Source organism: Urocampus carinirostris, chromosome 2 (assembly GCF_059441175.1).
Source record: "Urocampus carinirostris isolate Australia breed hairy pipefish chromosome 2, RoL_Ucar_1.0, whole genome shotgun sequence".
NCBI classification, from domain to species: domain Eukaryota; kingdom Metazoa; phylum Chordata; class Actinopteri; order Syngnathiformes; family Syngnathidae; genus Urocampus; species Urocampus carinirostris.
Genome location: NC_142350.1, coordinates 23,619,203 through 23,632,398, shown reverse-complemented (window position 1 = coordinate 23,632,398; position 13,196 = coordinate 23,619,203).

The following is a 13,196-nucleotide window of genomic DNA, read 5'->3' as shown; positions in this document are numbered from 1 at the left end:
TCGAAGTAAACGTCCTAATCGATATGAATACTATATTTACGGGTGCTTCACTAATGCAAGAGGGGAACTGATTTTACCTGTTACCAGGCAACCAAATAACGGGCGATTATAATGTCATGTAGAAGAACTTGATTTTGCTGTTTTATTTTATGATTTTGATTCTTTCGGTTGAAGAAAAAAGGAGTAAACCCGTTTTGGAGATAATATTTAACCATAAAACCTTCTCACTGCCATGGGAAAACACTTTTCCAATAGACTCTAACTTTCTTTTGCAGTTCTTAAGTTTAAAATGTGAGGTGGGGGAGGGGATATAACAAACATTTTTTTTTAATATATTTTGCTGAGAAAACATTCACCTTTTAAAATAAATCTACACAACTCACTGTCATTTGGAATTTGAATTGAATTATTTTATTTGAAGGGACAGTGTGTAAGTTTTAGCGCCTCTTAGTGATAAAAATGGAAAAAAAATAAAAAAAAACTTTGCAGAATTACATGAACTCTCACATAAGCTCAATTTTCTGGAAATCCTTGTAGCGCCAGAAATTATTATTTATTTTGCATAACATGAACCTCACCTAAAGGGGGCTGACATAAATGTCCGCCATCTTGCTGCTATGGGTCAAAAAGGTCCAGGCAAAAAAAAGGAAAAGTAAAATGATGCGTTTTGGTCACTTTGAGTCTTTGTAGTTTGTATCTTTCCTTGTGTATTTATAGCACTCGTTTTTGGTTGCACTACACCATACGGGAACATCTAGCGGTCTAATAATACACAATGTCCCTTTAAATGAAACCATTTGTCCACCTTTTTAAGATTGAAAAATAGAAAGAAAAGTAAAGAATATAGGGAGAAAAGACTATCAAACAAGCATATTTTCACTTTTAACCGGGTTAAAAATTTGAATGAAAAAAAAAACATTTTATTTAATTTTTTACTTTCGGGGGAAAAAAAATGCGTAAATTAGCCTCAAGGAAAAAACGTGGACACTTGTGCACACATCCACATTAATTTAACCTTTCTGCATATTTGTCCACACTTATTTAACCTGCCAGTATATTTGAACTTTCTTTTAACATTCTTGCATTTAAATTGAACCATAGAAGAAACTGTTGTGTCTGTTTTCTCTCTCTTCTGTTCCTCACACCAGGGGTGGGCAACTATTTGGAGTCGGGGGCTGCACTGGGTTCAAAAGTGTGGCCAAGGGGAGCATCCTGGATACCTATCAATTTTTTTCATTTAAATGAAAGGTGTTATATTTTTTATATTTGTTGTGAAATCGATTAAATTGCTCAAACTAGTTTCAAAACGATCACAGTTGAAGCAAAATAATATATTCGGTCCCCGTTTTAAGCACTCCATTCGTTTGGTAGTACAGTATTACTGTAGTTGTATTTTGGAGTGCTTTTGTAGTAATTCTGCAGTCTGATTTTTGCTGTAGTTCTGTTTATTTTTTTGTATTACTTTAGTTTTTTTGTAGTACTTCTGCAGCAGTACCTTTGTAGTATTTCCACAGTAGTATTTATTTAGAACTTCTGTTGTATTTCTCGGTATTTTTGTAGTCTTTCCATAGTAGTTTTTTGTTGTATATCAGTATATAGTATTTTGATAGATTGTAGTTTTATTTTTGTATATTTTTATAATGTTTCAATCGTAGCAAAGTTGTAGTATTACAATAATTTTGAAATATTTTCTCCTTATACTTCTTCAGGGGTATTTTTGTAGTATTTCTGCAGCAATATCTATCTAGCAGTGTTTTGTATTAAAGTTTTACTGTGGTAGTATTTCCGTAGTATTTCTGTAGAAATTTTGAAGTACTTTAATTGGTGGATGTTTGTCGTATATCTTTGGTATTTCTGGGGTAATATTTCAGTATTAGTATTTTTTGTATTTTTTTCTGAATGAAAGCAAAAATGATAATATAAGGTCCATATTTTCAAACACTAAATTTTGTATTTAGTTTTATAGTAATTTTTAGTATTTTGTTGTATTTCAGTAATATTATTTAACACAAAGTTGGCACAAAGAAACACGTTGTCATTGGTAGTATTTTAACCCTTGGATGCATGACCTACCAGTACATACACTTTTCCATCAGTGAGGTCGAAAACTAGCAGGGAGGACGACAAAAAATACAATGGCATTTTGTCAGAAACATTTTGATGAGAAATACCAGAAATATGACAGCATTACAATTTGTAATTTTTTTAAAGAAGATTGACCCACTGAGCCATTTTGACCTCACTTAAGCACCTGAGGGTTGATTTGCTATCGTCATGATATTTTGACAAATCTGGTTTGAAGAGCCGGATGAACAAAAACTGACGAGCCGCATATGGCCCACGGGCCATAGTTTACTAGCTTCTGTTCCACACAGCCAAGAAAGTAGACACCAAGCATGCGCCATAAACTTTGGACTTCCGGTCAACAATTGATTGCAAAGAGGATGTAAGGGTACAGTTTAACGCCACCTCAGGTAGGTTTGCCTGCAGCTTGTCTGCTTTGGGGCTATAAAGCAAACTCAATTGGCGCATTCAAGCCTTGCAGAAACAACCTCCTGTAGTTTGGGCACCCCGAAAGGACCCACAAATTTACTGCAACCGGCTTTAATGGTGCAACGAAAAAAAAGAAAAAAAAAACTCAAATAGAAAGATAGCTCTTTGCTCACTTCTCCAATCGTTTCACGTTAAAATCTCGTTTTTGAACTTGAATGATCCGCACTCGCTGTTGCAAAGGGAGTGTAAAACCATTTGGCTGGAACAGGGTCAAAACATTTACAGCTTTAGGAGACTTTAAGAGCGGAAAAGACAAGGGCATAAACAAGGTGGGATGAAATAAATAAATAACCTGCTTCCAGGCGCATCTGATGACTCTTTTTGGGTCTTTACGCACAGCAACTCCACGGTCAACGAGAGGAACCTTCGGACACGCCGGCGAGGATCCACAATGACGGCTTTTACTTGGTTTGGGGGACACAATGGACGTGGACAGGAGGGAAGAAAGCGGATTTTTTTTAGGGCCACAATAAAATAAATGCGCCATGGAGTGAGACGGCGCCGTAAAACGCGTTTCAGCACAGAATGCATCGCACAAGTTCAAAATACAAAGGCGTGCTGAATTCCCTGTTCTCGATTCACGTTGAAAAGTTTTATTTTATTATTATTTCTTTTAGCCTTTACAAAGGCAATAGATCGTCGCTGCCGGGTTGAGTTTAACCTTGCACTGGTACGGAAAGTGTTTTGTCAAAAAAGAAATACATTTGTACGCGGCCGTCTTATTTGCCTGCGGACACGTGATGCCTTCACTTGGAAAACAAACCATCGTTTGAATGACAATTGTAAAGGGTCTTTTTCCCCTATTTGTGAGTATGTGATTTGTATATTTTTCTTAAGGGCTTTTTCCTTGGTTTATTATTTGTTTTGCGTTTGTTTTTGTGGACAGACCTTCATTTTCTGTGAGTTTTCTTGGGTAATTTTTATTTTGCATAACCCCAGTTTTATAAAAAAAAAAAACATATTCCCCTGTGTTTTATGTCTATTATCTTTAAAAAAAATGTTATCCAAAATATTTTGAAGCAGCAGATGTTCTGTGTGTGGTATAACTTATCCAATTACTCAGAGGCTTGGGAAAAAAAACTCGGTTTTTGTTTTTATCCATTTCTGAGCGGTATTTTCCTACTTTTTTGAGTACGTTGTGTACGAACCGGATAAAAATAATAAAACCGAAAACAATAAGGCAAACATCTTTAAATAAACAGAGTTCCCTCTTACGTTTTACGGAGCTTGTTTTGTATCTAATTTAAAGGTACAATATTTCCCTACTATCCCAGTTAGATATGAACAAAGTGAAACGATAGGAAACAACTTTAAAAATGGGCAAAACAACATTACACATTAAAAAGCTCCCTAAACAGAGTGTCATTTTCAGTTTTACGGAAGACACGTATTTAATCCCCTTTAAAGATAAAATACTTTTCTGCTTATTGTGGACGTTTTTTGAGAGGCAAAACAGGGGCAAAGGACTAAAAACTCCAACAAAAAATAAAATACAGGGAAATAAAAAAAACTAAACAATACAAAAATAAATATAAAGTAAGAAAAATAACATTTAAACTCCCCAGAGTATCATATTCCGTTTTACGTGGGTCATTTTTTAAATGCCCTTTAATCGTATAATATGTTCCTGCTTTTTGGATATTAATTTTAAAGAAATTGGGAAATGACCAAAGATTTCAAACCAACAACAATAAAAAAAGGGCAACAATAAGAAAATAAAGAAAAAACAAACAAAAACTCCTAAACCAGAGTATTCACTTCTGTTTTACGGGTGTTACTCAATAATCTCCCTTAATCATATAATATTTTCCTGCTTTGGATGTTTCTTAAACAAACAAAAACAGCAAAATAAAAAGGAATACACATTGGGAAAACACAGAAAGAACAGGGAAATAAAAGGGACTAAGAGCCGCAAAAACATTAACAATAAGAGAAAAAATACAGAAAAAGATGAGTGAAATAACATTTAAATATTGCACATTGGTTAATTAACTGTAACATTTCCTGCTTCTTCGTGGATGTTTAAAAAAAACAGTCTTAAAAACGGCCAAATAATAATAACAGAACCTTAAAAAATACACATAAATAGATTAGATCCCCCACCCCGGCAAATATAAAATCAGGAAAATCAGGCATCTTTTATTGTAAGTGGATTTAGCCTATTACAAACCAACTCAAACAACATTACATTTTCATTTAAACAACCCCAAAATAATCTTGCAAACGGCACATTCGAATGCAAAAAAGTCAAGGGCAACAACAAAAAAGCTACAAAAATAATTTCACGAAATTCACTCTTCATTTCCTGACAATTAATGCAAAAAACAGCTGCACGAAAACCAACGCTAAACAAATAAACAAATACATAAATCAAACAGAAACGTGACTCCCGCTCATTTAAAAGGTCACTTACATCCCAAACGGTGTTAAAAAATCCCCAACTGATTATTACGCAATAAATTCTGACATTTAATTCTTTACAGCAAATGAGTTCCGCTTGGGGGGAAATTCCGCCTCGTTTTTTTTTTTTGCAGACTGAGGCGTTTATTTGGGACATGGAGGATTTGGCGTCGTGTCGATCACGCGTTGTACTCAAGACCTGTTATGGTCGTGGGTTGGAGTTTTCTAAGGGGGGGTCGCTTTTGAGATTATAGTCCAACCTTGAGCTGCCGAGGTGGGGTATATGTGGGCGAGACTGCGCATGCGTGAGAATGTGTGGGTGTGTTTTGTGTCTGTCTTCCATTACTTGCAGACAGCGAAGGTCAATGTAAAGAGCACAAAAGCGTGCTGCTTTTGGCTTGAGGCTGTCTCCAAGCAGCGGTTATAGACCCCTTTCCAGTCTAGGGACACTTGAGATGCGCACATAGTTGACCCAAAACACAGGAGTACGAGTTTAAATAGAGCGGGAGAAGATTTGTATGTTGAGTTGCGTTTTTAGATTCGCAATATACAAAAACAACATGCCGGCAGTTTTAATGAACACACTTTTTTGGCAATCCCCAGAGGGAACGGGCATTTTCAAAAATACATTAGGAGCCATTAAAAGAACTGATTAGACCAAGGACATCACTAGGAATGTCCACATTTGCGGTGCCTATTTCATATCTAGTAAGTCATCATGGCTATCTGGTTTAGATTTACCTGAATACCAAATACCTTACACTAGTTCTCAACTAGTCTGACTTGAAGACGCACCATTCCACCCTCAAAACAAGCTGTGACCGAAATCAAGAAACACAATTCCACTTCTCAAATGCATCTAATGAAAGGATTGTACAAACCGTCTTTAAACTAAAGCAGAGACAGTAGAATATCGTCACCTTTTATTTCAAAAACCAAAACGACTTCAAGTACCATATCTACTCACATATAAGCCTAGAGCGCATATAAGCAAACTCCCTAAAACGACTTTCAAACAGCCACGTACCAAAAGATATTCAAAATATGAATAAAGCGTGTACCTAAAAATCGGTATTGATTTAATTGTGCGATTACAAAAGATTAATTTACTGATAATGTAAGCTTCAAATATAACATTTCAAACCATCTACTGTACCTCCTAGCAGCGCTTCGATGGCAGACACACTTCATACTCGTATTTTTCTTTGACTCGCTCACTATTGACACTGTTTTCCACTTTTCCTTCCTCTTATCACTCACTTTCTTGGGATCTATTGTTTTGGGCAGAAATAGGGAAAAAAACAACAAAATCAATGTATAATGAGATGTGATCCCTTTCAAACGCAGCAACTGAAGATATTTTCCAGGACATCATCACCATCTAGTGGTAAGGAGTTAATTGACCCCCCCCTAATTTTTTTCTTATTCTTAGTGGGGTTTTTTTGTCAAGGGAAATGCCTGTGACTTAAGGAGGACAAGTCTGTGACCCACTTCTGGACCCACCAGTTGAGAAACATTACTCTCATAGGTGTAAGTAAGAGAAGTGTAAAGGGGAATAGTAAGTGTTGGCTTCCAATACATACCATAGATTGTAAGTTTGCTACTACTGCTGCTAGCTATTAATTAATTGTGATGGTTATCTTTAAAAAATATTGTTATTATAAAAATAATAAATGGTAAATGGTCTGCATTTATATATCGCTTTTCAAGTCAAGCGTTTTACAATGTGCTTCACACTTACCCATTCACACACACTCACACACACACCAATAGCGGCCGTGCAGCCATGCAAGGTGCCAACCTGCTTATTGGGGGCATTAGGGATTCAGTGTCTTGCCCAAGGACACTTAGACATATAACAGGGAGGAGCCGGGAATCGAACTTGCGACTTCTTGATCAATGTATATTTCATATAATATATACATGTATTGTTAATAATAATAATAATAATAATTGATTAAACGTCATTATCAATATTACAATCGACCCTACCTACATATAATGTATTTAGGGTATTACAAGCCAAGAAATGTCAAATTACAAATTACATTTACCTGGATAAGTTTTGTGATATTTTGTACTTCGAGGAGTATTCTTAAATCACTATACTTTTCACTCTTACTTGAGTAGATTTGTGAAAAAGAAACTCAAGCTCTGCTACATTAGGCTACATTGAAGCTGTTACTCAAATCCAGAGGTGGGTAGTAACAGGTTCCATTTACCCCATTAAATTTACTTGAGTAAGTTTTCGGAAATGTTGTACTTTGGGGAGTTTTTTCATATCACTATACTTTTCACTTTTACTTGACTAGATTTATACTCTTACTCCATTGAACCTGTTACTTGAATCCAGAGGTGGGTAATATGTTTACTTTTACTCAAGTAACTATTTGTATGACTATACTTTTTACTTCTACTTTAGTCACATTATTCTTATTTTTATTTGAGTCAAATATTTGGCTAGTCCACCCACTTCTGTTCTGATCCTTTTGTGGTTTTTGTTGACTTTGATCACAAAATTTAAGTTTTTATCTTGCTGCTTGCGCATACTTTGTGCTCATTTGACATAATCGAAATAAAAATTCTTCCAATAAACTGACATTAAATCTGCCACTCTTCCTCAACAAACCACGTGCAGCTCTGTTACGTCACTCTTAATTACAAACACAAAAATCATGGGTGTAACCAGACCATTTTTGGGGGTGCTCAAGCGCCCCCAAATTCAACCTAAGCACCCTCAAAAACTATAGCATTTATGAAATTCTCTTTCCCTGAATAAAGTGTAGCATAGGCTTGAATATGATAAACGTTAGATTAAATTTTTTTTAAAACTAAACAAAATATGAACAACGCAGAGTTGGAAATACCCCGCTGCATTGAAATGGTTCAGTCCATTTGATTCATAGCACTATTTTCGATATTCAGTTTTGTCCTTTTACCGCCCTATTTTTTTTTTTTAATTTTTTTTTGCAGTCACATTTTTTGTAGTATTTCAGTATTTTGTAATTTTAGTACTTTTCCCTGAATACTTCTGTAAAAATATTTTTTCTGTCGTAATATTTATGTAGCGGTATTTTTGTATCATAATATTGCTGAAGTAATTTTTTTAGTATTTCTGCAGAAAGTATTTTTTAAGTTTTTCCATACTAGTATCTTTGTAGTAATTCTTTATTATGTTTTAATATTATGTTCTTGCATTTTTGTAGTATCCCTGTCATAATATCTATGTAGCAATATTTTTGTATTATAGTATTACTGTAGTGTTTTTAGTAGTGTTGCTGTAGAAGTACTTTTTAAGTATTTTCATACTCAAATCTTTGTAGTATTTCTTTGGGGTTTTTACATAAATTTCGTTGTATTTTTGTAGTGCTTATGTTGTAATACTTCCGTAATAGTATTTTTGTATCGTAGCATTACTGTTGTAGTTGGGATCAGAATTAAGAAAAAAGAATATATTAGGTACTTTTGTAGTATTTTTGTAGTGTTTCTGTCATAGTATTTTTGTTCCAGACAAACAAAGGGACAGTAAGGACAAAAATCAAAAATCATCGTTTTATTGGCAGTACTCTATTTATTATATAATAATAATAATAATAATAATATATATATATATATATAATGTATGTATTGTCATTCGTTATATGTTGACCATTTTCGTTAGGCGATGTCGATAAAAAAGCCTCACAGTCCACGTGTGGCCCGCTGGCCCTAGTCTGCCCGCTCTTAATCCCGTTTCTTATTCAAAGTCAAATATCTCACAAAAAAAGGAGGTCAAACCAAGCCTTGCAATACTCTATTTGGCCTTAAGATGACGCCAGAAGTCAATTTACTGAGCCCACAGTTATGGGCGTTCCATTCATAAAAGAGTCACGTGACCCCAAGGTAGACGCCCTATGAGCTATCTGTGGTCAAGTTACGCTCCGGCTATGAGAGGCGGGGCTTGCAGCTTTGAAACCGCCAAACCAACCAATCAGGGCAAGTCGTGGCTGGTGAGTGACAGCAAAGGCTTGGCAACCAGCTTCCGCAGTGACCCCGTACTGCGCATGTGTAAGAGTGAGCTGTGACCCCCAAGCTGCAGCCACGCTGTCGCAATGTGCTCATTATCTATTTTTCCGCTTGATTTATAATAAAATAAAATGTTGTCGTTTTTTAGTGTTATGATGTGTTCTTTAAAGTTTCATTGAGGTAACCTCAATTTATTCAGGCTTTAATAAAGATTAATCCCAAAAATTTTTGTTCGAGGACTTCATTGACATCAGTTAGCAGCTAGCAACGTAAACAAACAGCATATAATTTGTGCAAGTGACATCACATGCGCTAACGATTGTTTTGACTCTATTTTTAAAGCAGGCGGGAAAACACACACCCTTAAAAACGCGTGCAAACAATTTAATTGTAACGATTAAATTGGCTTTGCAAAGAAGCATTTGAATTGTATTATATTTTTTATCATTATCAACAAAAGAATGGTTACTATTTCTGAGAACTATTTAAACACTTTAGAGCAAAAAAAAAATGTTATAACTACTACTATAAGCCAGTCGATAACTATTGCCTCGTGAATATTGCTCATTGATCCTAATAATCTTTTTTTGATGTTATTTTTTTATCTTTAAGTCTTTCCTTACTTGTTTATCCTTGACTGTGTTTAATCTCGCTGTAAACAGTCCAAATAAAGACAAGTTATTGTGTTGTGTTGTATCATATTGCATTATATTGTATTGACATTAGAAAAATACCGTTAGTTAACAAAGAGGACTGATTTCAAAATGTCAATATTTTTAGGGCAAATGTGCTGATGATTTCCATTATAACTGCTACTAAGGGGCCAGTCTATAATAACTACTCTATAAATATTCCTCTAATGTAATTTTTGTATCGTATTTAATCTTGTTTATTAATTTATTTGATTAGCTATAATATTGTTGAAAACCATGAGCAGTATGTTGTGATCAAAGACAATTATCTCATCTCATCTCATTAGCTGCACCGCTTATCCTCAGTAGGGTCGCGGGGGTGCTGGAGCCCATCCCAGCAATCATCGGGCAGTAGGCAGGGGACACCCTGAATTGGTTGCCAGCCAATCGCAGGGCACACGGGGACACTCGCTCAGTCACACCTAGGGACAATTTGGACCGGCCAATTCACCTGAAATGCATGTTTTTGGAATGTGGGAGGAAACTGGAGTGCCCGGAGGAAGCACGGGGAGAACATACAAACTCCACACAGGAAGTTTGGAGCTGGATTTGAAACCACGCAGGAGGTTCCCATGACTTGAACTGTGCTGCACATGCGCTAACCACTGCACCGCCGTGCTGCCCCAATTATATTATATTATATTATATTATATTATATTATATTATATCATATTATATTATATTATATTATATTATATTATATTATATTATATTATATTATATTATATTATATTATATTATATTATATTATATTATATTATATTATATTATATTATATTATATTATATTATATTAATTTAGGAAATAAACCAGACGTAATAAAAAGGTTAATCAACAAAGAGAAGAATTATTATTGGCAAGACGCACAAAACAATAGATATCATAGCATTATAAGAATGAATCAATGGCATAATGTTCCACGGCAAGTCTAATCCTTATGGAATGAAAACAATTCGATTAAAAAAATTAACAGCAAGCTAGAAATTGTCAAGTAACATTCTTTAAAAATAATAAAATAAAATGCAATTGCATCACTGATGTGAGTGAGCCACATAGGAGAGTTCAATATAATATTAGTGCAATATCCTGATAAATGAGAACTGTACACAGCAGGAATATTGCACATTAAAGATGTTCTTGACTATTTTCATGGTTCTGAAACAGTTGTGGAGTACACACATTTTATTTGCAAAACATTGTTTTATTACAATAGAAATATTTTTACATTATTATTATTATTTTTTTGTACTGTTAAATGTTTCACATTGTACTGTTTTCGAGATTTCATTTCCATAACATTGTGCAAATGGGAGGTGTTTTATTTGTCATGATGACTTTGTTGCAGTTTTAAAATGCAATATCCCGAATATAAGTGCAAATTGAGTGAAAAGTTTCTATCTTATATATGATTTTTTTTTCTTTTTATTAGTCTTTATATTGTATTTTTTTTACCAATTAGAATACAGCCGTCATTTTGTTGTAGCAATACAATAATAATAAAGATAATTCAGATTCTGGTGATCATAAAATTGGCTCATTTAGCATTAGAGAGATGGCGTTTCTTTTGATTTTTTTGTAATTATTCTAATAAAAACACACAAAACAAACAGATGTTCATTTTGGAAAAAAAGATCGATTTAACATGCAACGTATATCTCTCTTTTTCTAAACACATCACACAACTTTGCAAGAAGCAGCACCGAACGATATAAATTATTCGTGGAGAACGAGTGGACACAATCGTAACTGTACAAAAAATATACTGTCGATGTAGTTGAAATTCTTTGGGAAAACTGAACAACTTTTACACCGTCCCCCCCCCCCCCCCCCCAAAAAAAAAAAAAAACAAAACAATAAAATAATATCCGTGTGATACATTTTTTTTAAATCGTGACCCAAAAAAGCCACTATTGAAAAAAATGAAACCCTTCATTGTTGCTTCCTTTGCTTTTATACACCGTAAATAATCATCGCATGCGTGTTAGATTATTCTCATGAATTCAAGGTTTCCTTATTCATTCCCACGCCCTCGTTACATTTGCATATTCTTTTCAATAACACACTTATTATGATGGGTACCACGATGAAATATGAATTATCATGTAATGATGCAATGTTATGACGGCTAAGAATGACTTAAGTCAGTGTTTTTAATCAGTATGTCGGGGCACACTAGTGTGCTGCAGGAAATGGCCCGATTTCATCTTCATCAAATTAAAAACATGCCATTGTTTTTTTCCAGTGATAACCAAGTAACTGCAACTTTCATTTATTTCAGTAAGTGGGAACACATTATATTTCTTTTTCTTTTTTGTTATTCTAATCATCTGCTCAGGGGGTGTTACATGGACACATATTTATTAATAATCCACTGCTTAAAATTGCCTTGCAAGAAATAATAAAATAAATGAAATACAGTAAATAAACTTGCACAGTGATTTGTTATTATTTTGTTATTTTACTCCAAAAAATGAAAAAAAAAGGTTTTGCTCATTTTATGTATTTGTTATTTTTCAGGAAAAAAATAGCAAAACTAGAAAATTGGGTTAAAAATCGAATAAAATCCAATATCACAGCAAAATTATTTAACAACATGATCAACCTGAAGTACTTCCTGAGCCATAGTAACCACAAACTATAAGAACAACTTTATAGTGTCAGTTTAAGTTTTCAAAACACAATTAAAATTAAATTATATCAGACATTTTCAATTGACAGCGTTTTTCGAGATTTTTTTAATGAAAAAAAGTTTGCCTTGGCCTAAAAAGGTTCAAAACACTGACTTAAAGCATGGTGAGGTTAGTCATAACATTCACCGCTAGATGGCAGCGTTGATCTATGTTGCAGCACAAATCCGCTGTTTACTTCTTCCACATCTAAGTTACTTCACGTTTCCAAACACTTATTTTCATTAAAAAGCAAGCAAATCCAAATCAAAATACACTATACACGCACATTTGTTCCAACAGTATGCTGCAAAATAACGCAAAACAATAAGGGGGGGTGGTTACTAAACAGAATAAGCAACTATACATATATCTATATATTTATACAGCATCTCCCCACACGAGTATACTGGTTGCAGATCAACACTTGTTTTCATTAAAAAGCAAGCAAATTCAAATTAAAATACTCTATACACGCACTTTAGTTTAAGAAATATGCTGCAAAATAACGCAAAACAACAAAGAGGACATCAAAACAGAATAAGCAACTATATATATTTACACAGCATTTCCCCCCACGAGTATATTGGTTGCAAATCAACCAAAAAGAGAAAGGCGTAGCCTTGACGTCATCATGCTACAATTTCCTTTATATACAACCACATAAAAATCACACGTCATTAAAAGCTATATGCACGACATCAACACAAGATTATCTGAGCATTCGGACAATTGCACCATGAAAATGGACATGACACGCGTTCCAACGAGCACTACAAGCTAAAAAAAATAAAATGGAAATTAAACTGCAGGACAAAAGAAGCCAGCAGCGAGATTAATAATTAACACTCCCAAGCTCCAAATCTGAAAATGCGTCGTT